Source organism: Bombyx mori, chromosome 11 (assembly GCF_030269925.1).
Source record: "Bombyx mori chromosome 11, ASM3026992v2".
Taxonomy (NCBI): domain Eukaryota; kingdom Metazoa; phylum Arthropoda; class Insecta; order Lepidoptera; family Bombycidae; genus Bombyx; species Bombyx mori.
Window position 1 is genome coordinate 14,398,511 of NC_085117.1, and position 23,992 is coordinate 14,422,502.

At 34.6% G+C, this 23,992-nt stretch overlaps 1 protein-coding gene across 1 annotated transcript in view; it reads left to right on the plus strand.

The window, feature by feature from the left end:
- The first annotated feature begins 4,624 nt into the window (after positions 1–4,624).
- Positions 4,625–23,992, plus strand: part of LOC101747010 (zinc finger homeobox protein 3) — a 144,088-nt gene continuing 124,720 nt past the window's right edge. The window contains exon 1 of the mRNA XM_004932901.4: positions 4,625–4,907. The gene's annotated coding sequence lies outside the window, so the exon portion shown is untranslated. The remainder of the gene's footprint in view (positions 4,908–23,992) is intronic.

Sequence of the window (23,992 nt, forward strand, 5' to 3'; positions counted from 1 at the left end):
TACATACGTAATACCACATTTATACTAGTAAGTCTTTGAAAATTCGAATTCGACCGTCGCGAACGGGCTGTGAGTATTCGTGATCAAAATTAGTGGAAATCGTTCTCGGAAATATGTACAACGGTTTTTTTTTCCTATTTATTCTAGTAACCTCGAGGGGTTATCCTAGATACACAGAATCGGTAGGTAAAACGGACCTATATAAATTTAGTCTCTTTTTTAATATTCATCTGTGTTTCACAATTAATTTTATTTCTTGCCTAAACACAGAACGTCTAACCTTTGACACTTTTTTTGACAACCAACTGACATTGACATCGTAAGGCCACAGATTAAACTAAACTATTCCGACGTATACCTATGTCGAATGTGGCGTGGCAACCCATATCTCACAACGTAAATACTTTTTTTTTTATACTTTTTTTTTTACGACGTATATACCGTTCCACATTAAAAGGGGTTGCTGGTTAGCGGCAATATTAAGCTGGATGGTGCTATCTACTCTACATAGACGGTGTAAGCTTTAGACAGGATGAACAAGTGTTTGACTGAAAAAATTACTACGTAACATAATTAAACAGTTCTTTCCGACGCGTTTTTTTAATATTTCCCCACTCAACCCACGAACGTATAAAACATTTTCGTAAATAGTTTATAACATAACAAACAAAAAAAACGCCTTACCTATTACTTTTTTGTAATTACTAGAGGTCCCGCAGTAGTCGAAATTCGACTATAATTAATTGGAATTGTTATTTTCTATACTATTATGATTGTATTTTATACTTCTATAATCACAAATGTCGCCGAGGCTACACTTTAAAAAATATATTAATAAAGACAAACAATATTTAATATATTCTCAATTTGACCACAAACGTCAAGAACAAAAGTTTGACAATAAATAGCACCTATGTATGCGTGTGTGCCTCAAATACATGGTATGTAGTGTGTGTAATGTTTTCTTAACTGATTTAATGAATCGTTTATGCATTATTTTAAAAAAATATTAGCATTGTGCACTTCTTCTCTAATATTCTCTATAAGTGTGGAAAATTTAATACTCGTCCGTCCGCGCAATTTTCGTAAAAAGGGATACAAAGTTTTTGCTTCACGTATTAATATATAGATAGCATTTATAAAATTATAAATAGCGCTAACGAATAAATATCGTGAAATTGAATTGTAATGCCATCTACTCTTTTTAAAATTCCTAGCAGTGTTTTAACGATCATTAATATTATTGAAGCACGTAAGTACATACTGAAGTTACTTAAAAAATATTAAGTAGGTATGTAAAGAATGTATTTGGAAACTTCTTTTAGCATTTAATCTACTTATGTATTAAATTTATTCGTTTTTATGGACTTCAAAGAGAATAATTTACATATTGCGTGCATTTAATTAAATAAATATTGCGTAAATATCTAATTTATCTATGATTTCTAGGGCGCTTGCGAAACTCTGAGAATTGGTATATTTATTCGTAAATACGTAACTAAATTACATATTAGGTAAGAAATCTATATTACTTTTTTTTTTAGATTTACGTCCTGGTATTTATAGGTACTGCCTAAAAATTAATACAAGTCTGACAAGTCTCAATTCTTCTTCTTCTTCTCAGTCGTGTCACTCTTGACAGAGTGGTCGTGATCGTCATGTAGTGTTGGAAGGGGCAGACTTGATGCGTCTCACGATGTCGCGCCATCTCTCCATGCTCATCTTATTCTTATGAAATTATTTGATTCGTGGCGTATTTCATCGTTCTTAACATTTTTTGAGTTAGTGAGTTTTTTGATAAAAAAATACAACGATAACTCGATCTGATTCAAACATCATCATCACAATTAAATGAAACACTAAAGGCGACTGCATTCGAAAAATTTAACTAAAAACCTATAGATACTGGTGGATATATATTACTGGTGGTAGGACCTCTTGTGAGTCCGCACGGGTAGGTACCACCGCCCCGCCTATTTCTGCCGTGAAGCAGTAATGCGTTTCGGTTTGAAGGGTGGGGCAGCCGTTGTGACTATACTGAGACCTTAGAACTATATCTCAAGGTGTGTGGCGCATTTACGTTGTAGATGTCTATGGGCTCCAGTAACCACTTAACATCAGGTGGGCTGTGAGCTCGTCCACACATCTAAGCAATAAAAAATAAAAAAAATAAAAAGATATGGTATTCTGTTAGAGAAGGTCTCGTAGGCGGTCACACAATTCTTTCAATTGATGGTGTTTCAATGTAAATTGAAATACAATTTGAATTACCAACACATACTTATGTTTAAGAAGTAAACCTTATCTCGGCTTTCAGTATCTTTACCTGGTTATACGCTTATTAGCTTATATTATAGTAGGTTATTCATAATCCAATCAAGCTTTAAGTAACATTTAAATGAAGACATGAGTGAATGAAGGGGATATGATATAATTTTTTATTTTGAGAAAACGGCCAACAAACTATTGTTACTTGTAATTTTTCTTCGTACACAACTCCTTCAACACATGCATTTTCTAAAAATAGTCTTTAAGCCCCGGCGTTTTAAGGTCTAATATGGTTTTTAGGCACATAACACCTTCATTCGATGTATAAAACCAAAAAATCTTAAGAATAGTACTTAACGCCTTCATCCATTAATGTCTTCAATTACAACAAAGAATATCACATTTTTTACTTAGGTAATTTATATTAAATAAATTAAATCGTTGGTTCTACGTGAATATTATCGAATACAATCAATAATTATTGTTCTACATCATTATTTTGCGAATACTGTATTAATGTACTATAAGTCATTTGCTAGACGAATATAGTGACAATTGGTATGTTAAAATCGGTCAAAAGTCTCTAGCGATACATACAATCGCTCGAGACCTATTATCGGCAGTCGATTAAAAAAACCCTATTAAATTATGATCAGTATAATTCATTTTATTTGTAGCTGTTCCTATAAATTCAATACTAGTCTGGTATCAGTTAACGCCTAGTATCGAATATCAGGCGGTCCAACTAATTTACGGATTATGTTCCGAACATCGTTACGTGAATACTTTGAAGCTAAGCGTATATCGTCCTGTTGATCTGTTATCTACTCTTTCTGTAGCTACTAAGATATAGCCTATTCTTTTTTTATTGCTTAGATAGGTGGACGAGCTCACAGCCCACCTGGTGTTAAGTGGTTACTGGAGACCATAGACATTTACAACGTAAATGCCGCCACCCACCTTGAGATATAAGTCCTAAAGTCTCAGGTATGGTTACAAAGGCTGCCCCACCCTTCAAGCCGAAACGCATTACTGCTTCACGGCAGAAATAGGCGGCGTAGTGGTACCTACCCGTGTGGACTCACAAGAGGTTCGTCACCAGTAATTCACCAGTAATTCTTTAAATAAGCATTCCGATTTTTCTATTTTATTTTCATATTCATAATTTGATTTCTCATTAATAATAAGGTTTTATAATAGGATATTCTATAGGTACATTTAAGGTCTCACTTATGATGTATTGGGGCTTAATAAAGACAGTAGAAGAAGATTGTCAGATAGTTAATTTTAAAAATGAATGAAGGTACGTCTGCCTATTAATTAAAAAAAGAATAAAGCTTATTGATTGTGTTATAAGGGGCTTCTAAAGCTAAGATGGCTCTGAAGATATGAAGTAGGACTTTATTTTACGTTATGACCCATGGGTATTGTTGATAGATTAGGTATCTATACCAAAAAGTACGAAATGGGTAAATAGGGTGGGGAAAAAATGAGTTCCTTAATCATTAAATGAAAATGGTGTTTAAAACGTACAAATACTTAGTCTTAATTAATTCTTTAAAACCTATCCCCCATTTTACTCACCTACCAGAGTTTGTGTCGATTTCAAGTAAAATCTCAATATATTTTTAAAGTTTAATATTTAAAAAAAAATAACATTCAACTTTTGGACATCAGCTTTTGCAGTCAAACAGCACTACAAAAATCACAGAGTGAGAATATTAATATTGATTCTAATTAACTTTTATTTTAGAGCTAGGAATACTTAAACCAAATACTAATTCCTATTCGGAAGCGACATATGTAATTATTTAAAAAAAATACCAATAATTAAATCAACGAATATAAAAGTATACAGATTCTCATTGCATAAAATCTATAGCTGACCTTACACTTCGAAAGTCAAATCAGTAGCTACATGATTGCGTTTATTTTAATTAGTTAGAAACAAAGTAATGAGCATCAATAATCGAAGTGACGAGACAATGAACCGTTACAAAACACAGCGAGGTACCCGCGAAATCAGAGCCGAACGGAATCCGAGCAAAAACAATCGACCGACAGAGGATCAACAATTAAACGATCGCGTAATTAAATCTAGGCGTGGCCGAGCGTTAATGAGGGCCGCGCAGAGGCGTAATCAACATCAAAGATTGGCGAGAGATGCTTCCCCGCGCCGCCGCTCTCATTACTTATACAAAATACTTAAGACGCGCGTCGTCCCGCTCTCAGAGCGCTAATAGCTCGCGCCCACTACGTATCGCCGTCCCGCTTCGGCCGGCGTCCGTAATTAAGCTTTTGCATCGCCTCGACTCGCTCGGAGGCTCCGCCCCCGGCGGCCGGGCCGGGGGGAGACGCCGCCGGCCGCGCAGTGTGCCGGTGACCGTCGACTGTGAAGCGTCGCGCGACCGCGCCGCCACTACCACACGACATCTCACACCAACAACACAACCTTGCTTCCTCATTAACGGTTACAGTGCGTGTTTTGGTGTTACAAAACGAGTTTATTGTGAACTGAACTATTATTTGGAGTGTTTCGCGAGTTACGTTCGAGTTGTTGTTTTTGGATACTGGACAAGTGGTTGTGCTTCGATGCCACAGTCTCGTGTTTAGCTGCGTTCTGCAGGCGATGCTCGCAGGTTTTCATTTTGATTTAAATTACGTTTTTATATACTCTATATTAGCTGGATTTAGGAAATATTGCGGTAATATAAATAATGGAATCCAATTAGAAAAAATATGACTTTTCCAAAAAAAAAAAGCACCAGACCAAATTTTTCCGAGCTTATTAGTAAGTGACTGCTAGTGACTTAAAAAAATCTTATTTTCCTCATAAACATGTAAAATATGAAATCCGTGAATAGTTAACAAAAAAAGGAAAACTGTTTTAAATTTATTTCGAGTTATAATACCAATTGATGTAAAATCAACGCTTGCTCGAAAACTAACGAAAAATCTGCAGCCCGCACTAAATAAAATAAAATTCGTTATCAAATTCAAGGAAGTCATGAGTTCGTTTTATAAAAAAACGTAACTCACAGATCACGGGAGAAATTACTAACTATAGGAAAAATGTTTCAAAAATTAAAAAAACTTTTCTATATTTTTGCGCTACGTATGACAAAAAAGAATTTAATGAAATGTTACAATATAATTGAATACTTTATAATTTACACATACGTTATTTAAAAAGACATTCAAAATGCTGTAAATTTCTATCTAGTCTATAATTTCTATGATATCACGGGCTGCAGGCAAAATAAATAACTTTCTTGTTTATTTTTCTTACGTTTTGTAACAAAGTAGGTTGTACTGCAACGGCTTTGTGGTCACGGTCGCAGGAGATTCCCTAGTAAATAATATCAGATACTTCAAATGACTTACCTACAGAGTTTAAGCGTATAGATTTCCAATAAAAACCTTTTTGTGTGCTGTTAACATTAATTGGACAGTAACCTAGCCGCTTAGAATTGTCTATACTTGTATTCAAAATTAAATTTCGAATCTGAAAAAATATAGGGGCTGTATGCATAGTTTGTTTTTTAAAGTAATTTTATTTATAGCTTTAACTTTGATTAATTACTTAAATTACATTTTTCTCGTACTACATTCAAAACGCAGCTAAGTAGATATATAAATTTTACATGCCGAACATTTTTTATTTAATGTTATTGAAAGTACTCACGTGATAAATATTCAGTTTAGATATTGATAGTTGATTAACTACTTAAATTACTTTTTTTTTAATCTCTTACCACATTCAAAACGCAGCTAAGTAGGTATAAAATTTTACATGTCGAACATTTTTTTAATTTTATTTTTTATTGAAAGTACTCCCGCGATAAATGTTCTAAATTCAGTTTAAATATTCATTTTTGTTCAATTACATGACAGTTATAAGCTAAACACAATAAAACGCAATGTATCCTAAATTAATGGTGTAGGTAGATAGATATTTTAAGTCTAATAATTAAGACAAAACGAAAAACATACAATGTACGATATGATAAATGGAATTTTGTTAGAATACTTAACAAGTGTAACAGATTCAAACCAACAAATACCAATAGAAGAAAAACTAAATTAAAAATTGCATTAGAATATTAATGTCTCAAGAAAATTGCAGGTAAATAAATTTTAGGCAGCTTTTTTTGTGTTTGGTCACTAACTATAGTCTTCACAATGACTGAACAAATTTTGTTATTAGCTTCCGTGAAATTAACCTTCGGGTATCAGTTAGTAACACAAGTCGCTTAAATATAAAAGTCTGTTGTGTACAAAAGTGATTCTGGAACAAATAATACCTAGCTGTCTGTAATTGTTGTATCTAATAACAATATTTAACATAACTATGTATGTAACCGATAGCGTTAAGTATAACATCATTAAAACATTTCCGTTTTAGATTTAATATTCCATTATATTTAAATTTCCATTCTAAAAAATACTACCTCTATGAAATTCGAACGTAATTTATTTTTTAAGACAAATTATTATCGTAAACTTTACCTACGTAACCGATCGAATTAAAAAAACATTTCTTATAAACACGGCTTATCGTGTTCGAAATTCAAATAACGTTTAGAATGTGGAGAGGCGCGCGCTCTCCCGCGCTACGGGGCGGCCATCTTGCCGCTCACGAGATAATTTTCCCTCCCGATATCATTCCCGATATTCGGGACAGATCTAATCATTAATCATAGCATAGTTAGATCGATATCGATCGAAAACACTGTTTAATTTATTATATTTGTATGTTGATAATTGATTTAGTAGCGTAGGCGCACAGGTCGGTGCGAATAACATTACAATGGCGCCACCGGAGACGTTATGGTAATATGTACCCTTCAAGGCATAATGTGTTTTATTTATGAATAGATAACACGGCGACAGGAATTGTTTCAGTTTTATTCACATGGTAAATAGGCGACTACGTCAATAGATTTAATTTTGTTCGACAAGCTCAGTTTTGAAAATAGTGAGGCTTACTTATGCAATACACCTCTTGTAGGTATATGTTTATCGATAGGTACTATACAACTTATGTAACGTTTATTTATTTAGTTCCATAAATAATTTATAGTGGAAATGTTTGGCTCCCATAAGAATACATGCATTAAAACTGTTATTGTTACAAATATTTCCCAATTCATTACGTAATTAAAGACATAAATATTTAAGTGATTGTGAATGTTTCATGACACTTATAATAAAGCCGTCGATTTTCAAATGTGACGAATTGATGAACTTAGCTTCATAAAAACAACAAAATAAGTCGAGTATATAAGATTATATATATTATTTGTGAGATACTTCATTGTTTAAACGATAGGTTTGCAGGATCTCTTGAAACTTTGCCTTAAGCGTCTAATTTGAGTCTTGAGGTTGCGGCCTCAAATATTTTGGTAGGTATTTAACTAATTACTAAGCCACAGAAATAAGTACAACAATAGGCAATAGTTCAGCAAGCTCACTATACGATATACTAAAAGTAAAAATTAATTGATAGGTAGGTACTATGCGTGTGTTCCTACCCTCATTAGCCTTATTTCATTATTAAGAAGAAAAGTCGAGGTCGTGTATACGTCACTGGCCTTTAAGTCTTCTTTTTTAATTTACTTATAATAAAAAAAACCTCTGTGCTTACAATAACTTTCGGCAACGGTTAATGAAAATGTTTTATAACGATGCAAAAGATTTATGCAATAAACCCGTATATACCTACTTAAATGATGTTAATTAATACATTGTAATAATGTTTCCGAAAAATGATTGACGTATTGGAAAATAAATAGCGTATTCTCAGATTTGAACAGTCATTTACTTCTCGGCTATTTCCATAGTGTACACATAAACTAGAATGTATACGATAAAAAGGCACTAAATTATGCCGTGAAAAGAAATGTCACATGTATTATTGTGCTTTATCATCGCCATCTAACGCCATCTCTCGCTAGGTAGACGTACTAAGCTAATCGCGTTGAGTTGAGACGCTCGCCGCGATTCGTCAACTGCTCCACAGATAAGCGACGGAGTGACAGCTCGTTGAGATGGACTCCAAACAGATAAGAATAGAGTACCACCTACTTTACAATGTTTATTTAGGTGTTGACAATAAGTGCGGCTTTATTAAATACGATATCGATAATTCGACGAACTATTAAAGTAACTAGAAAAAGGAAAGTCGATATATTTATGATATTATATTTGAGAAATGCGGGACTTCTAAAATTAAATCCACGAAATAGTGAACGTTAGGGAAAAGGAAACAATGGTATTGAATGACACATCGTAAATATAAATGTGAAAGTTTACATGCTTCATAATATATTACGCAAAATTTTAATTTTTACGTAACGCAAAAGTTTAACTGAATTAGATGGAATTCCATATAAAGGTAGATGACCTGGGCTTACAAATACGATAGTTTTATAAGGCGAAAGGACACGACGTCATATGACATGCTTTTAAAAATAGTGATCAATTTTATAACAGTAAACCTTGAAAATAAAGTAGGTAATCTTTAACTAATTCCTAAGCTGATACAAGATTTAAACAATTTAAAACTGTTCGATTAACAAAATAAGATTTAAATGACCTTTACGGTACGAGACTAATAAAAAGTAATGTTTAAAATATACAATTTAAATCGAGTTCCATCAAATATAGGTTCAACGGTTTTTTTTTTCAATTTTGAATGTCTGTCGTATCAATAATGCTCGTGTTCTAGAATCAAATTAAATTTGAAACAGTGCGCGTATCTTGGTCTAGAGCTGACATTTCGCGTCGAAATTTTGCGGATGCCTTCAACCGAAGACACCATAGGTATATCGCGCAATGAGTTTCTAATACCATCTCACCTCTTATTACCAAAAATAAAATTGACTTTTTTTTTATTGCCTCGAATTTTGGTGAACGAGCTCACAGCACACCTGGTGTTAAATTGTTTCTGTAGCCCATAGCCATCTACAACGTAAATGCGCCACCCACCTTGAGATATAAGTTCTAAGGTCTCAGTATAGTTAGTTAAAACGACTGTTCCCACCCTTTTAACCGAAACGCATTACGTTCTCGTAAATAAAGAGAACACCTTGAACTACGTTGTTAAACCCTCTGAATTTTTCACAAAAAATTGCCACATAAAAAAATTACTGAACAGGCTACAGACACATCAGTATATATTTAACCGCTTGTGTAGACTAATCGTTAGCATGACAATTTTTTTTTCTGGACAACGACACCAGTACGGACCGTTAGAATTTTACACGTGCCCGTCATTCAGGAATGACCTAAAACCGATTTGCCCGTTCACGGAAATTCAGCCGTTAGGCCATTTCTCAAAATCGATCCATAAGCGTTCTGTAATTTTCTACTTCAAATCAGACGCGTTCGACTTTTAAATCGAATGTCAACAAACATGGCGGGTGTCAAAAAAATCGATTTCCGAATTTTTTATGCAGCGCCTGACAATGACACCTTGTGTTCGTGTTTTTTCTTTCCTTAATATTTCGTGAATACAAATTAATAATAAGAAAAGTCAACTTAATGGAATATTTTTCTTCAAACCGTTACAACCGTCAAAGCGGCCGTTTAGTTTGCTGGCGAAATACGAGTATCCGAACTTGATTATTGTTGTACAAACGGTTTGTGTGTATTCAAACGATTATGGTGTCTACTTTCTGGTTCCATTTTCTCGTTTAGCGCAATTTATCAGTTTCGAGTGACATCAATAACTTTTTAGTTAGTTTCGTACGCGCCTTATATGGGTATGATAATTTGTTTCCGGTGTGTGCGGCGCGTGCGCTTGGCACGACAACATTCATAGCGTTAGCACGATTTGCATTTGAAATATTCGTTGGCTCGCGCCTCCGGGACTCACAATGCCTTCGGGAGAGCAATAGCTTCAATAAAAGATTTGAGGTATATGTCATATCAAATTTCGTGGTACATTTTTCAGGCGGCTCGTGCCTTAGATTTCTTTGACCGAACAATAATAGGGTTCATTTTGTTGCGCACGTGCGTGAATAATAGAATAGGGTATTAAGATCATATGTAAAAACGTCTTGCTTATCTAACTCCTATTACATTAGAATAAAATTAAATATAGTAGTATCTTATTATCATTATATTAATGTGTGAATATAGCAAAAATGCCTTTTTGTGTTCTTTGATTTAAATGGAGAAAACAGAAACGTATTCAATGGAACTGTAGTATTCATACTAAAAACAGTGCATGTTGTCGTTAAAATGCGAATGATTAAGTGAAAATACAAATCATTTTTTCATACAAATTGGTAGATTAGACGCGATGATAGTACAATTTAAAAATACCTACACACTTTCATGAAAAATTTATATAGAATGTAAAATTTATAACTAATAAATAAAACGATTTAGAGAATACCGTCAGCGCTTCGCAGCGATGATTGCTAAATCTATGTAATTCATACAAGCGCGCGCCATCTGTCCTATTTGGATGGTAGGTATATCATGAGAATCTTTTTTTTTTTAAATGAGAAAAATATTTTACCCACATCTATAGCACGAATTGCCTGAATTGCCACCAAGTGTAAACATTTCCAACTTAATTGTATAAGCGACGTGGACGTATGGATCACAAACGTACATGTATTATTTTCATATTGGTATACATTGATTTTGTATATCAAACATCAACATATTAGTTAGAAATATGGTCGAGTATGAACATTAATTACATTGAATACTTTCGTTTTATTGTCAACTCCCTAATACAAGAATTTAGCGAGTAAACCGATATTGACGGCCGGCAGGTGAATGCAACTAATTAAGTCGAAAATTAATTTCTGTACGCATTTCTGTCGGTGTGGCGTAAAACGTGGCGGCGTCGTGGATGCTTTTGTTTTATTGAATAATTGCCCGAGGTGTTTCGGACGAGACCGACTGGTTCCTCCAAGGCCAGCCGTCGAACTTGCCGCGAACCATTGTCCTTATTCCGCAAACCGATCGGCTCGGAACTCGTTCGCGGATCGTAAGAGCGATCGATACGCGTTCGTGAAGCAAAAGTTGCGCGGGAAAATTTAAAATTATGTCAAAAACAAAACGACACCGCACGAAGAACTTGCCAGAAGCAAAAAAGGATTTTAAATTTTCATGAAAAAAAAAACAAATGCATATAAAAACCTTGAATAATTACAACAGATATTTCGTGCTATAAATTAAACTTATTATGTTATTGAAGCCATTTGGAATTCGAATTAGAATGAAAATGTGTTTAAAATAAAACAACGTAAGAAATCAGGCGTTAAAAGCGTCTGACAATTCGATAGATATTGAAATTGATATGAATGAATTAACAAGTCGATATTAATACAGATAACATTATGATACCTTGTTTATTGCCCATAGGTATTTATAAAGATCCACTTATACGCTATTTTGGAATAATGGGAAATTGTATTTTTAAGCTTTTTCGCAAGAAAAAATGACGATTTTAATTAAAAATAAATTCAAAATTAAATTGTATAGATACTGCTGCTTTAAATTTTTTTTAATTGCTGTGTGCATCCTTTCCAATTAGAAATTATTCATTAATTTCTTAGTTGATTGAGGCTTCATAAGTTTCTTATTTACCTTTTGAATTAATATTTCGTTATACGTTAATTAGTTCTGGTATCAAGGATAAACTATAATTTTATATCAAGTTTTTGTCTATGAACAATGTTAACCATAGATAACCAATTAAACCCATGCATTCTTTGAACATGGCCCGCGCAAATCCACAATCTACGTCATGTTCGTTTTAAACACATCGTTACATACGTATATCGATTAAGTACATTGTCGGGCCACTTCAGTTCAGTAATAAACCTTGTTATCTACCAATAATTAGCGATAACTTCCCAAAACCGTTATCATCGATGTTTGCTATTAAATAATCGATCGGTACTCAATCGATAAACGGTCATTGCCTATAAGACAGGGACACCGTTTTACGGAAGCATCACTGAATTTTTTTTATTATTACCGTAGATATGTTTCGATCGCGGCTCATCTCAAGCGGTTCTCAGAGACAAAAAGCCGAACAACAGAAATAAGGGCGACGATTATTTGAAATAATCTTAACCTCAGGAAGAACGATGAGTAAATAGGCAGAGCAATGCCACCAGCCGTTGTGAACTAAGACAATGCCCTATCAAGTGCTCAAGATTAGAACGATGCAGATGAGGTAGAAGAATAAAGTCATACGACAGCAAAGTGATGACAGAACCTAGTAGTTGTTTGTGGTCTTGGCCGTGGCCTCGTATTATCTGACAAGTGTAATAGAAGATTCTCGAACGAACATTGATTTGATTTCTTGATCAATTCGTCGATTTCCGATAATCTTTTTACTGTCGCATATATTTTAGTGACACATTTTAGGAATATAATAATTTGGTTAATATGTATACTTCATCGTTTCGAACTTTCGCTGTTACCTACATTATAAGTAAGTACGATTTTTTTGAATGGGTTTTTACCACAATTTTCACATGTAAATTGTAATGAGGTTTTTATTTTTATTGCTTAGACGACTTAGGGGTCCCGATATTTCGGCGCTTAGACTGTCTATGGTATAAAATAGTTCGTCGGCTGTTTGAAATCTTTAAGCAAGTCACCAGCTACAAAACGTTTTAAGTGCTAAACTTTCTTTTTCCTTTTTGGCTGCAAAAGCAAAGGGATATAAAGTTGAATTTTGTCGTCACAAGTAACCGATATTAGTTGTATTAGAACTTAAACAGACAATCGGCTGCGCGAACGTTAATAATGAACAGATTTTTTTTTTGCAAATCGTTCTCAAAGTACTGGTGGTAGGACCTCTTGTGAGTCCGCACGGGTAGGTACCACCGCCCTGCCTATTTCTGCCGTGAAGCAGTAATGCGTTTCGGTTTGAAGGGAGGGGTAGCCGTTGTAACTATACTGAGACCTTAGAACTAATATCTCAAGGCGAGTGGCGCATTTATGTTGTAGATGAAAAAATAAAATCTAAGCTATAAAAAAAATCATAAAAATAATGTTTAATGGTCTCATTGCATTTCACAATTACACGTACGACAGTATAAGTACGATCATACTTATTTCTGTAACAATGAAGGGACCGTACATTATCAATACACATGTCCAGTGCAATTGCAAACACGAAACTTAATTCGCTGGCTCTTTAACAACATACATACATAATAATATAATGAATTGAAGTGTGTGTTTTGCATCAGCTCCAGTGAACGTTTGTATGAATCACGACCATTATCATCCCTTTACTCAATTATGTTTTTTTGGTTAAAACCTAACAGTTAATCAATATTACCTATTGGAAAAGTTCTATAATACACACCATTTTTAACGGGTTTTCATCTGCATCTAAAAAAATAAAAAAAATAAAAAATGTCTCTAGAGGGTGGCGGCCATTACGTCCACACATCGAAGCAATAAATAATAATAAAATGTAGTACAATTGATTCTTTTTTTTTATTGCTTAGATGGGTGGACGAGCTCACAGCCCACCTGGTGTTAAGTGGTTACCGGAGCCCATAGACATCTACAACGTAAATGCGCCACCCACCTTGAGATATAAGTTCTAAGGTCTCAAGTATAATTACAACGTCTGCCCCACCCTTCAAACCGAAACGCATTACTGCTTCACGGCAGAAATAAGCAGGGCGGTGGTACCTACCCGCGCGAACTCACAAGAGGTCCTACCACCAGTAAAAATTGTTTCAATATTGAACTACTGACGAATCTCTAAAAGTAGGTGAAGTTTCTTCTTTTTCTTCACCTTATCCCACTAGGTGTGGTCGACACAGCTAATTTTTCTCTTCCGTTCTCTTCTATCAGTTATCAGCTCAATACTCCTCTCTCTCTCTCATATCGTCGTTCACAGAGTCCAGCCATGTCTTCTTCGGTCGACCTCTTCCCCCTCTACCTTGCACTACCATTTTCAGACATCTCTTAGTCACATGCATCTTCTCTCTTCTCTAAAAGTAGGTGAATAAATTCAAAAAAATTTTAAGAAGACAAAATCAAACAGCCCGTAATTTGATTAGGATTAATTAATCTATGGGATTTATTTGACATAATCTATATTTTTTTGTAATAATTGATGTCCTACAAATAACATTGCGCAATAATTTCCTACCAAACTGATCTACATGTTCACCTACAATACAATACATTTAGTATCTTGGTAGTTTATTTGTAATACTATAAAATATAATCACTAATTTGTCGCATATAATCCCATAAATCGACCGAAAATTTCCACTTTTTTTTTCTCTGATAATTAAAATTGCCGGCAATTAACTATGCACATCGTCAAATTTACGAAGATCCTTAAAACGTTAAGCACGATATGATGCCTGAGTTCGTTGTGTATTTGTCGTTCCGTAAGCAATACTATAATTACAACTAATTGTAAATCACTAAGGATTAGCGAGCGATGCGGTGTTTTTTGTATACGCAACCTTATCTAATTTTATTATTTAATTACGATTACTTATTAAGCTTTGCAACATATCATAATAGGTGTATAATATAGTTACACTTTATTCTGTGCCATAAAGAGAACGGTCATGTTTAAAATTTGGTATAAACTATGAATTTTTTGGTTTTCGTAATTAATACAATAGAACGAGAATTATTTCTTTGGTGCTTTATAAATTAGTGAATTTACATCTTTCGCAGAGGGCACCGTGTCGGACACACGAAATTACCCTCCCGACTGTTCCATTGTTCAGGGTTGCCAAAAGCAATAAAAAAATAACTTTAAAACAATAGCACCCTCGGGCGTCCGCGTCGACTGCCGCTGAAGATGGCCAAGATAAGAATTATTTTAGAAAATATTCAAGCGCTCCTTTTACTTGAGAACAGGTGCGGCTACTAATCAAGTCGAATATCGTTCGACTTTTTACATTCAGCAAAAGTAAACAGAATTCTATGAAGGCCAGGAGTCTCAAACGCCAAGTTTTTGCTCGGTTCTAATAATACGAGATAAAGTCGGTGGATACTGAAATGTAAGAAGTTAAATTTTGTACAGCTCGTCACGGTGGCTTTGTTAAGTGTATTTTAATAACATTTTAGGACGCGGAGGTAAGTAATTACTGCATCGTAACATCAACACTCGGCACGACACAATTAACTCAATTTTTTTTTTTTGGAATCGCGACAATTACGTTTTGATTACAGTTATAAAAACGTGGACATGCCTCTGACTGCTTGTCTTGTCTATCAAAGTTAGATCGTAGACAATGTTTGTCGAAACAAAAAAAATTAAGTATGATTAGTGCGAATGTACAATATTTATACAGTCTTATAAAGTCGTACTACCCGACATACTTTTGAATGGATGTATCAACGGGTATAAACAAAATAGCTAACGAATTACGAACGTTAACAAATTAATTTATATGTGAAACTCCATCAATACTCATGGGTTTGTGTAATCAACTTTCAATAAAATAAAATGTCATTTCACGCCTGTGTCCATATTAAGACGACGTCATACCATAATTTGCCCCGCGTTTATTACTGATTTAAGTGAACTACATATTTCGTTTCTGTCAAATTCGAGTGTCGAGTTAAATCGGTCTTGAAAAAATATTTCCCTGTCAATATGACGTATGTCAGATCGTATCGGACTGTCCACACATTACAGCATTATACAGGTGACTATGTGATGGTTTTCATTAAGTGGTAAAGAAACTATGTTTTTGTGAATGAGCTATTAGGACCTCACGTGGTGGTACATTGAAAAAAGAAGTGTCTCCAAAATTTTAAATCGCAGAGAAAAACCACCACTAAAGCTATATAGAACAAGATATAAAACGGAATGAATGAAATTGCGACTCTAAATTAATGTCGAATTCTATCCAGAGATTAATTAGTGCTGTCCCCGAGACATTTAGTTGACTATTAATACAAAATCGTATAATTCGTTTTACAAATTGAATTTCGAAACCTGTTGCTATCGATAAATGCTTGTTAACATTTGGTGTGATTACGTTCAAGGCACATTTTTCATAATTTCCATCCCAACACGCATCGCTTTAACGCAAAGTCTCATACAATTTATGATGTTTATATAAAAGTCATTATTTTAATGAATTCATGGATTTTCAAAAGAACATTAATCTTTTAACGTAACTTAGTACGTGATATTGAAGCCCTTCCGCTCTTCCTACATACGAGGTAGATGTAAGTAATACGGATAAGTATCTGAAATGTTTATAAATATTCATATATTATCGACATATTTTATCGATACTTATTAAAGACCGGCTACCACTCGCGTCGCGAGGTGAGAACGATGGCGCCCCCTGCTGCGAGCATTCAGAGTGAGACGGGAACAAACCCAACGGAATTCAAAATGAAGTTATGGCTTTGCATTCCTTTTTCTCTCCTTTAATCTTTATTATTTTATTTTCAGAGCCATCCTGTTCGAACTTATGCCCATTTCGTATACGCTTAATGCGTTTGACTTACATTATTTGTGACCACAATTCTGAGTTACCTTTAAACGCGAACGACTCGTCAAACAATTAAACATTCGTTGATTACAGTAGCCGTGTACTTTATGAGGAACAAACTCTCGTATACCTCACGCCATTAGCTCGCGAGTTGTACAAATATCGAGTGTCAGTGTTTGCAGTCTCCGTGTAAATATCGACATGGTAGTTTGCGTTACGCATCACTAGCGCTTGTTTGAGGAGGCGCGTTCGCGTGGTGCTTGCCTGCGGACGCGTAAAGGGTAGCCCACTCGACAACTTCGCCTTGATAAATACCCTTGTTTACCGTTTTGTAGTACGAACCGTTGTCAATACTTCATTACGAACGCCTTCCCTACAAGTGTCTACACGACAACGTTTTCTCACATTCGGCTTAGGTAATATTATTCAAATCTAAATGAATTATTCTGTCTCTAAAATCCGAAGTGCAATTAAAAAATTTCAACAATTACACTATTGTTGTTTATTAAACATAAATTCTCGATATGTTCCCTATTAATATTGGCCTCCGCGAGATGTTTATTCATGAGACGCCCATATTGTTTCCCAAAATAAAACTTTGTCGTATCTTTTATGCAATAACTCAGATTTGAACTGTATTAAATGTTATGTCGTTCGTTAAATAGATATAATATTCAAATGGGAATCGTGCACGGATTTAATGCGTTTAATCAATCATAGGTTACGATTAATTACTTAGATACGCGCCTCTGTAGTCCGGTACGATTGTTAAGTTTCGGTAAGTAAAGATACATAACGAGCTCCATTGTCCACTTCTGAGTAATCAAAAGTTCAAGGCTCCATTATGAGATGTTTATTAATTAGTTATGTTGAAATAACCGGCCCCGTTAATTCGTACAAAATCACCATTGTGGATGACAACAGTACCGTGACTCGGAATATGCGAGCGCTTTTAAACTATGATCGTGAATAGTATAGTAGCGTGTTTGATTTAACTTTAAACAAATAATGATAATAATATTAAAGCTTTCTTTTATCCATACAAAAATAATTGATACTTAATTACAAACGATTTGAACATACATTAATGGATAAGATTTAAGTTAATTTCTTATATTAATTTATTATTGAATATTATTTACATTATTTCTGTATGGATTCTCCTACTTTAAACAAATAAATGCCTTGAAAGAATTGTGGGGGCCTACGTGATATTGTTTTATTTACGTCGATATCACAATCGACTGAATGAAATAGATGTCATTATGAATCGATATCCGACAACAAGAATTTTGTAGAATAGGAAATTCTTTATCAACACTCCGAAATGACCTCGTAAAGTTAATATGTAGTGACGAAAAAGACATTTAAAACTATCAACGTTAATTCGTTAATTAAAATCTCCGACACAATTCGTTCCGAAACTGTTCTATGATTTAACCAATCATAATTAAGTGCGTCCGCTTGATTATTTTGACTGGCCGATAGACACGAATGATATAGTGCCTATAATCTGCTAGAAAATTAATTAAAAAAGTTGTTACGATCGAAATCTCTGTTACCACATCGTTTGTAAGTGGGAATGTGCCAACTAACGGCGAGAGATGGGTCTAACTACCGGTTTTACACGATCGACATCCACGTAATTATCTCTCCGGTCCCCAGCTCTCATTTGTCGGGAGCCGTCCGTATGCACTGACTTTCTTTCACGGTGTGAATATAATCGATAAATCATTTAACAGCGTAAAACTGTAAGCCATAGACAATCACACAGAAACGCACATGATGGAATCATAAACAACAAATGTGTTTTTTTTTTATGTTACCTAAAAGGATAACAGAAAATAGATTGTATCAGATGAAATATCCTAATTTTAATTAATCTTATAACGCTATCAATCAATTGTTTTTATTGATACGGAGACGTCCAATATGTGGAAACAAGTTTTTTGATACCAAGCTTCATTATAAATCTGGCAGTTCTAGATAGCAATGATTTATTGAGTTTTTCCATTTAGCTCTATGTCAAGAATCGAAATGAGAAGAAAAATTTAGAATTCGAATTCGAACTGTCAACAACTCTACTGTCTACGTAGGTACGTGAAGTCGATGAAGTAAGACCACCCACGAAATGGTTGGCTTCTTAACTAAAGCCAATGGAAGCAGCGTGAATGCAAATATCTCCGAAACATGAAGTCATCTGGTAAATCTTAATAAGAAAACACTCATACGTTCAACAAAGTTGTCACTAATGCGGCAGAGAACTATATAACCAAAACACAAACAAAAGCGTGTGTACTTTATAAATTACCTTTGCCTATTTTATCATAAGGATCATATTTTTTTTTTATTGCTTAGATGGGTGGACGAGCTCACAGCCCACCCGGTGTTAAGTGGTTACTGGAGCCCATAGACATCTACAACGTAAATGCGCCACGCACCTTGAGATATGAGTTCTAAGGTCTCAAGTATAGTTACAACGGCTGCCCCACCCTTCAAACCGAAACGCAGTAATATTCATGAAAATCATGTCACGAGCCCTTATCAAATATCAAAAAGCATCGTTGCCCATTCACATTGAAGTGATCCATTCATAAAACAGCTCATGTGGTCATTTTCAAGGTTAGATAGTATCGAAATATCAGTTATAGGCGAATGTATAGCGCGCTTCGTTGGTGGCTATAGAGCTACCGGTTTTACGATCAATCCGTCCCCATTACACTGGTGAAGTTTATGTCATAACAGTTTTTTGTATGCAAACAAACGGTGACACTGTCAATATTTACGTGGCACGTTCGATTTTTAAATTTCGGTACATGATATGGCTACTGACTTTAAGCACGTGGAGACCACGATGAGTTGGCCTCTGCCTTGAGACATGAGGTCGACAACTCTCGAACGACATAACCGTGACACTTATCCACCTCAAATAAACATTTTAATGAAAATGCGGGTATGTTGTTTTTTAATTGTGGACAGTGTTATTTTTTAACTCCGTCTTAAGCATAGACCTATATAGTAGGGACACGACATATTGTTCTATACGTACAATTGCTTATATAAATAGCACCCATTTTGAAGGCACATACATAAACATATATCTATCTCTTTCTTACTCAGCACTTTAACTCGCAGGAAAACAATATAACAGTATTTCAGTGCGTACATAAAATGAAACATGAATATACGTAAATATCTCCGTCTCCGTCTAATGAGGCCGAAAATCCGCCATGTTTTGCGCGCCAAATGTCATTGTCACGTCAGTTCGGCCGTCTGTTTTGGGTTGTACATTATTTATTGACTATGATATCGATTTAATATGATTGATTATATAAAATTTCATAATTTATCATGCTTAAAACATACAAAAATAATAATTAAAACGTATTTTATAGGATCTCAAGAAAGTCAATGTCCTAAAACTATTATCTATATGTATTTAAATTCATTATGGAGCCCTCATCCGAAAAATCCATTTTTCGGTCGGAATCTATTGATCATGACACTAATCATAAATACCACTTTAAAATATGTCATCAAAACATATTTAGACATTCTGTTTAGATATTTCGGGAAAAAGGCTACCGACAAAATCTCTTCGGAACTATTTAAATAAAATAGTTTTATTCCGCAGTGAGTAAAACACTATTGTAAATTTGTTAAATATTTAATAATTAAGTGATTTTAGAGAGGAAGTCACAAGGAATGACGTTTGTAATTAATGAATAAATGTTCTGTAGGTGTTTTTTTTTTCACGCGGTCCCTTGATAAGTTTAAAATTTTAATCACTCTCAAGCGAAAGTGATTCAAATGGTGCGGCGCACCTTCCTTGGGGTGCGCTGCGGTAGTATGTTACGGACTTTAGAGTCAGGAAAACAATTAAAATAGATTGTAATAGTCTAAGAAAAACACGTACTCAAAATACGATAACATTTAGCATGCTAGAAATGGGCTGATGGCTTTGAACTACGCCATATCTTTATGTTTTGCGACAAACGACAACTTTATAAAATCAGTGTAGCAACTTTTAAAAATCATCATATCGTTTACTTGGCAAATTCGAAGGACGAACTTGTCTTAGATTTCACCCATCTAAATCATATCATATTTGCACATAACAATATACCTACTTACTTCCCATTAAAGTATAAATTCTACAAATAAATAATACTCAACAATATTTAAAATAAAATGAGCCAAGAACGTTTATCGATAAAACCTGATAACATTGAAATCTTTTGTACAGCACTAAAGCCGCCATGTTTTGTGGCCAGATGACGTCACAGTGGCACGAAATTTTGGTTGACGTTTCATTTCCATAGGTTTCCTACTTCATTGGTCTTAAGATTTAAATTAAGAACTTTTTTTTATTTTATATATAAACTGTGATCCGTCTGTAATATTAGTTTAAATCATAATTATCAATACATTTTTATTACTAAGCAACACGTAATCAATAGAATTCAATGACGAAGACGTAATATGAAATTAAACATTTATCGGTTTTATGTCAATCGTTAAATGTACGTAACGTCAATAATGTCCTTTAAATTTGTTCAGCATACAATGAACGCTTTGTATTTGATACACGGTTTGGGCAAAGCATTGGTCAATCGACTTGATTGGTCATTGGCCTTGATTGAGCAATTAAGGAAATGAATCACTTGTGAACATTAATTATTTCACAGGTATTGGCACTTATGCTTTCTGTATTAATCATTCTCTGATAGCGATTTGCAGTGATTATTTTAATATTCTTAGGATTATTGAACATTTTAAATATGTACATTTTCCTGTTTGACATTATACCAACATAAGAAGACCTTTCTGAGTTAACGACTTGCGAATTGAGATAAGGGTCTCATTACACTGGTTAATCGGAAGCTAAGTTAATTATGTTACTTGACATACTAATTAGTAATTGGAAGTTTCATCAAATAATAGGCCCCTTAAATACTTATTCATGGCCATTACGTAACTAAAACTGAATATTTAAGACGGTGACATCATAATTCAACATCCGAGGTTGGAAATTCCTTTACATTGTGAGATAAGATGACAACAGAGACTTTGTATCTGAGCACTTCTAGATTAAAAACTTTTTATATTCGAGTTTTTTGTAGAACAAAATTCGAATAAGGCTGCATTCGACACTTAAAAATCTCTCGATATTTTTAATTATCAATAATTACGTTGCAAAAGTCGTTAAGCAAATGTGCGCGTTTATAAGGCAGGCCATGAACGGCAATAAACCATGTCCACGTGTGCTCAGAATAATTACAGCTTCGATGCCGACCGAGTTGTAAGCAACTAAGTGGTTTTGACGAGGCTCACTCACGACCACTGACGCAACTGTACGCGCTACTGAGCAAAACCCACTCGATACACAACAAAAACTAATAATAACTTCACCACTAAATCGAACGATTACTCACCGAACACCAGTTGACCGAGTTTAAATTTTAATCGATATAATTTTAATCGATACAAAATTCGGTAATCTATTCGCAGATTAATGCCCGGTAGCCGAATAAGTTAGCGAGCCCATACGATTTATACATTTAAATTCGTTCGACGGAAGTATCACGCGGCGAGAAATTATTTACGACCTTTATAAACACTTAAAATACCAAAAACCATTTCCATTCATAAGTTTCGAACGGAGACTCCGACTCTTTCGGACGCACGAGCGATGCTCATAAAACCTGTTTAGATTTGATAATTTTATTAACGATCGAATGCATGGAGCTTCGGATACGAGGGGTCTCCAGAGCCTCATATATTACGGCTTTAACACAAATTATACAAGTTTAAGGCCACAACATAGACCGAGCGTGGGTGTTTTAATGTTTAAATGTGTCATCGGTAATTATACGTTCCTAAGAATTTTAATGTCTCCGAAATGTCGTCTTCTCGAGCACAATAGAATACTTTTGTAAAACTCGATCTGTCGGAGCCATTGTGTCATAACAAATTAAATTTAATGCTAATCATAGATTCCGGGATCCTAATTTCGATTTTCAGATTTAATCTTGAACCGACGTGGGCAAGTTAATTATCGTTAGAGGTTTAACAGTTAATGAAACAAGAAGTCACATAATCAGCACTCCGTAATTGCCGGTGTCCGTTCACTTTATACTGGCGTACGTATTTCCACATTTACGTATGAGTGTATCCAACATTTGTATCACATCCATCGCAGTGTGTGGCGTAAATAATTTCTTACACTTATCCCGACGTTCATTAGGGGCACATTGTCTCATTCGGAAATATTTTAATGGCGCTACCTCCGAAATTTTATTACGACGATTTAGTGCAATTGCTTTCTAACGATATGAATTAGGGCGTCTCGGTAAATTGCTTTTCCACCGAACAAGTCTCGCTTACAATACGAAGAGTAAGTTGGAAAATAAACGCACGTTTATAGTCCTTGGTTAAAAAGATGTGCTAAAACGTATATCACAATTACTTCTTACGTGCACCTAACACCATTAGCAGATGATTATGTAACGACAATGCCACAAGTGATCCGCTAATAATAAGTATCAAAACGTTAACACTACAAATTCTTTTAACAAATAAGACGAGAGTTTTATTGCCGCACAAATTTATTCCACAACACCGTCTTTTATTGTGTTAACAGAAAGAAAACGATCGGTTAATTGCGTCTGAAGTCAGATTAATTAAACTCCTTGATCGTGAATGTAAATTCCTCCGTTTAAGAGTCGACGTGGTAAAGTAGGTACCAACTTTAATTAGTACTTTTCCATTTGTCGGACACCTGGTAAAAGCCATTTGACTTGTTAGCCGCTGTCGCCTTACGCTCTCGCAGCCGTTATAATATAAGCCTTAAGATGAACTGATAAGGTGCTAATTACGAATAACTTATAATCCTTTGAGCCTTTTATTGAAACAGAAAAGTATCGAAGCCAATCCCACTAGATTGCGTAGTGTTAACTCAGCAATCACGCGAGGTACATTTTCAAACAGTTGTAGTCATAATTTGATAGTTTTTGCCTCTTTGCTGACTTGTGAATTGACTTTTATTATTTATCTTTGAACGCTACCGATAATTTATTTTTTAGGTTTAACGGTTTCATCATGTTGTTTAAACATCACGATTGTAACAGCGGCCCGGGTGTGTGCGTATCTAATGTGTTTCTAACTTGTAACGACGCATGTTTACAAAATCATTTAAGGCCTGAAAGGCGAAGTCCAATCGTTTTCTGTATTAATATAATCTG